The sequence below is a fragment of the Morone saxatilis genome, unplaced genomic scaffold (genome assembly GCF_004916995.1).
Source record: "Morone saxatilis isolate NCDOM2014 unplaced genomic scaffold, NCSU_SB_2.0 Contig7, whole genome shotgun sequence".
Lineage (NCBI taxonomy): Eukaryota > Metazoa > Chordata > Actinopteri > Moronidae > Morone > Morone saxatilis.
In genome coordinates, this window is record NW_023340246.1 from 10383027 (window position 1) to 10387823 (window position 4797).

The 4797-nt window shown below is 40.5% G+C and overlaps 1 protein-coding gene across 1 annotated transcript in view; it reads left to right on the forward strand.

Moving 5' to 3' along the window:
- The window catches only part of eya4 (EYA transcriptional coactivator and phosphatase 4), a gene marked incomplete in the record, with an annotated part of 24396 nt that overhangs the window by 701 nt on the left and 18898 nt on the right, over nt 1–4797 (forward strand). The window contains 1 exon segment of the mRNA XM_035678125.1: nt 2967–3016.

The window sequence follows — 4797 nt, forward strand, 5'->3', positions numbered from 1 at the left end:
AAAAATCAAAATACTTTATGTAAAATGAATAGAAGGAATTTCTTGTTCATGCTTGTATTTTATGTAAATAGACAAAGGTTTTTATTTATTTTTTCTGAATTGTCATTATTAAATATGCTAAATATTCGACATTTGAGGTATGATGTAGGATTATAGCTCTGTTCTTGAATTTATCTGACAAATACCTCCATCATAAAAATGAACAATTTATAGCAATACATAACCATTTCAAATTATAGCAATTATTGAACGGTAGAATTGCTGCATTTATGGCAAAGAGATTATGTTTTTGAAATTTGATTACAAATGAAAATGTTCCTTAAACACAAGCGGAAAAAAACTGATTTGTTTCTTTAGTATACCATTCATATACCATTTGTGTGTGTGTGTGCGTGTGTGTGTGTGTGGTGTGTGTGTGTGCCAATCTATGCATGATATCAGATGTCCTATTGCAGATGGGTTGGGTTATTACCAGAAACACATAGCGCTATTCTTCTTCGTCCCTTTCTACTCTTGTTTCTCTTCCTGTGCAGTGTTTTCACAGTTTGCCAGAAACACAAACACAAACCTTGCTGATGCACCTTCTTGTCGCATTTTAGATACTTGAGTGAGCTTGTTAAAATAAAAATACAGCAGGGAGAAAAAAAAAGAACAAAACACGTAAACACATCGAGGACCAGGACTACGACTGCTCCTGCTTATTTCTGACGTGCACCTACTATTGCTTGCTACTCTACTGCTTATGACTCTATCTTAGGATCAAACCAGGCCTCGTGTTATCATTACAACCATTAGGTGATTAATATTATTAATAAGTGACAACACAAACATAGCAGTGTGTAATTCCCTTAAATAAATCATTGTTATTAGTGCTAATTACCTGGGGTACCTGTATTTATCCCTCAGGGAGTCCCTGGACCAGGCAGGTTGTGTTCCAGACCGGTCACCCGGCCAACTAGGTCAAAGGTCACCTATTTAAGTGGCTCAGATGACACAAATGGGTCCTTCTGGCATTGTGGCCACCTAAGAGTACGCTTAGAGGCCCTTCATTTTGTTATTAGAGATGAAATTGGGTCTTTTACTGCAAGATACGGAAAGAGGAAGAATGATGATCTGAATGCAGGACTTTGTGACCTCTTGGTGTTTTTTGTAGCTTCATTGCTGCATAACAAATTTTCCTCAATAGCAGAAGTCATTTTAATGGGTCTCGATTTGGATTCCATTCTGCGTAGTGAATACGATCAGCGTCTATTAATAAAATTTAACGGAAGTGAAAAAAGTTGTAGCACTGAGCAGAAAAAAAACATGTTAAAAGACATAAATAAATGTATGGAATTGTGTTAAACACGGAACAAGTATGTCCGATTGAGAAAAGATAAAAGTGGTGAAATATTGAGAGATGTGAGAGACTCAGAGAGGTCAGCACTCAGAGAAAGTGTGCAATGATAAAAGTTTCTCAGGATCAAAGCCTGCGTGTGCTTGTGTTTTTACAGATCATGTTGAGGCAGAAACAGCCAGGGTTGTGTGTGTGTGTGTCCATTCGCGTGTGCGTATGCGTGTGTATACGCACATGCGGGCCGTGTGTACATTTGTATGTAGCCCTGCATGTGCGTTACATGTGCATTGCAGTTTCTCACGGCCATGCTGTTGATGTCGTGACTGACAGCCTTGTTAAATTTCAGTAAAGCATGAAACGTGACATGAAAGTGGCTCGTGTGTGTCTATGTGAGTGAGTGTGCGTGTGTGCACACGTGTAGGTGTGTGTGTGTGTGTGAGTGAGTGTGTGTGTAAAGTGATCCATATGAGGGCACCGGCTAACCTTTGAACCCTGTCTTAAACAGCTAAGTGCTGCTTCTTATTCGCTCTCAGCAGGATCCGTTAATCAGAACCATAATACCACTACGCACATAGAAATACATACACACACACAGAAATGTCCCAGTTTCCAAAATACCTGGAGTTTAATGTCTGCTTGGCCAAGCACTTTCTCTGTACACTTACCTGTGATTGCGATAATGTGCAAATGACTGGAATATATGCTGCCTAGGTGAATTTGTGCATCTGTGTGTGTGCATTTCCACGTGCGGGTGTGTGTGTGTGTGTTTGGCACCTCGCGCGTGCCCTACACCTCGACAGTGTGTTGACACAGTGATTATAGGGCAGCTGGTACACATTGGCCCTCGCTCCGCCCTGCATTTACTGTTCTAATTAGTTCCTGTTCCAAATAAGAGAGAGGAATTTTAATAGAGAACCGCTGGTCTGCCGTCCAGCTCCGCATACCCTCACACACAGCAACACGCATAAAACCAGCCTGTGTGTGCTGCGGTGGAAAGGCGCTGAGGCTGTGTGTTTTCTTAATTCTTTTTTTTTTTTTTTCAATGATGAAGGAAAAGTTCCAGCTCACCAGTGATTGACATGGCCAAATGTCCCCCAAAACTCAATACTCGATTTAGGGTCCACGGTGACCCGTTTCAAGGGTGAAGAGTGAGTCCTGTGACCTAACATGACCCCCACATGACCTTTCAACTCTTTAAGGGTTCAGAAGGGGGCTTGAGCTCCGGATGGAGCAGGGTCACAGGTGAACAAGGGAAAGTTAATATCTGTCACTTAGACGCCAGTTAGCACTTCTGTCACGGTGGTGGCTACAACTACAGACACCGGCTCTTGATTTATTAGGATTTCTGCATTTTAAGAACCAGAACATTTAAAGTAAAATGCCTCTTGTTGCAGTTGTTATACATCACATTTGATTTTTATCTCTCGTTGAATTTTTCCTTCCTTATTTAGATCTGAGGCCGGGAATTTATTTTGTCAACAGTTCATGATACTAATATAATTTGTCTGATTCATAAACACTGGTTTATGAGGCTGGTTTATGACACACTAAACACCGGTTCTTATGAAGTGTATGTGTGTAATGTAATGTGTGTTTAGTTAACATTTCCTCTGCTCTGGTTTCTTTGCAGGTGAAGAAATCACACAGTGAATCTCATGTTCCAGACCCTTCGGACGCCAGGTACATGCATATGTGTCTGTTTGTATAATATGACAAACAACATTAGGTTTTGTAGACCTCTATGTGTGTGTATGTGTGTTGGTGTACATTTATGTGTGTGGCTGTCCTAGTTCTCTGGTCATGGTGCAGAGAGGTGAGGTTTCACTGCAGTTGCGAGCTGTGATGAGGTCATCAACACTTTCCCAAGACCTCAGTGTCACTCAAACACAAACACACACACACACACACACACACACACTCATACTGATCCAAATGAGGGACAAGCAAAGGGTGCATGCTGTACACACAGTAATTTATTTAGAGCTAAAACTGCGAGCTTTTTCAATAATAGATTGATTACTTCGGACATTTTCAACCAAAAATAGAGCAAAAATGCCAAATATTCTCTGGTTCCAGCTTTTCAAATGAAAGGATTTGCTGATTGTCTCTGTCATATATTATTGTAAATTGAATAACTTTGGGTTTTGGTTAGAGAATACAAGACATTTAAAGACATCATCTTGGGCTCTGGGAAGTTTTTTGACTTTTCACCCACTAAAAGATAATACAATAATTGAAAAAATAACAGCAGAGAAATCAATAGGGAAAATAAATTGTTTAAAAAGCTATTCATTTGGCAAAACACACCGTACTCTGTACATTGCAGTGAGATTTGGCATATTTTTTCAGTGACCAGATATAATGTGAAAACCAGAAAGGAGTTTATGAAACACCAACTCCTGCCATCGCCTCCCAAAAGGAGTGAAACAGAGAGGAAAGAGAAAAAGGAGGGGAGAATCATTTCCTGCTGTTGAGAGACAAAAGAAGAGTATAGATGAAGAGTGTTGAAGCACACAAGAGGGAGAGAAAAAGAGAGTGAAAAAAGTGGAAAAGCACCATAATCTGTAAAAGTTCTTACTGTAGCTGTTATTGCCTCGTATAGACGAGATATTTCAGGCTTTTGTTTGAAATAAGGTCTTGGCTCAATATCGCGTCCACCTTTAAGCGTTGTTGATGTTAAAACAGTGATCAGTGTTTTCAGTTCAAATTGTACAGGAGAGCGAAATGAATGTTTAGCTGTAAATAAAAAAAAGATTTGCCAGCGAGAGTTGATTGAGTGTGTTTATCTTTAATACGTTCCCTCTTTTGCGCCCTTAAGCTGTGTCTTTCTTGTCCACTGAAAGCTATATGTTTATACCTGTCAGTCTGACTGTGGGTTGCAGTCATGTGTGACGATGCTATCTGCCCATAGCATTGGCATGGCCTACTTCCAGACCGCGACACAGATGTATCACACACACACACAAGTGTACACACAGAGTAGGATGGCAGCCCGCATTTGTTTCATTCTCCCTCCATCTCTCGCTTTGATGTCTCACAAAAGCACAAGTGTGACTGGGCGTTGTGAGTCAGGGCACACACACACAAACACACAGATGTTCATATGAGGTACTGTCCATACACACACTGACTCAACATGAAACTATGTCTTCCAGCAAAGGACATGTCAAAATGTGGGTTTGTGGCAACAGTGGTGAAGAGGCATAAGCAAGTGTTTTATGTTGCTTTTCTTACAGTGTGCATGCATGAAAATTGATTAAAAACACTTTCCACCTCTCACTGCGGGTTATCCTAGGGAGGGTAGTTGTTGCCACGGTAACAACTAATACTGATCCAAATATACAATAAACATTGATACTGTATATGAAAGGCAGTCTTCTGCTCCACTGTAAATATGCATCTTCATTTATGTTCATGTCATGTATTTACTTCCACTTCCAACACCCCCCCCCCCCCCCCCC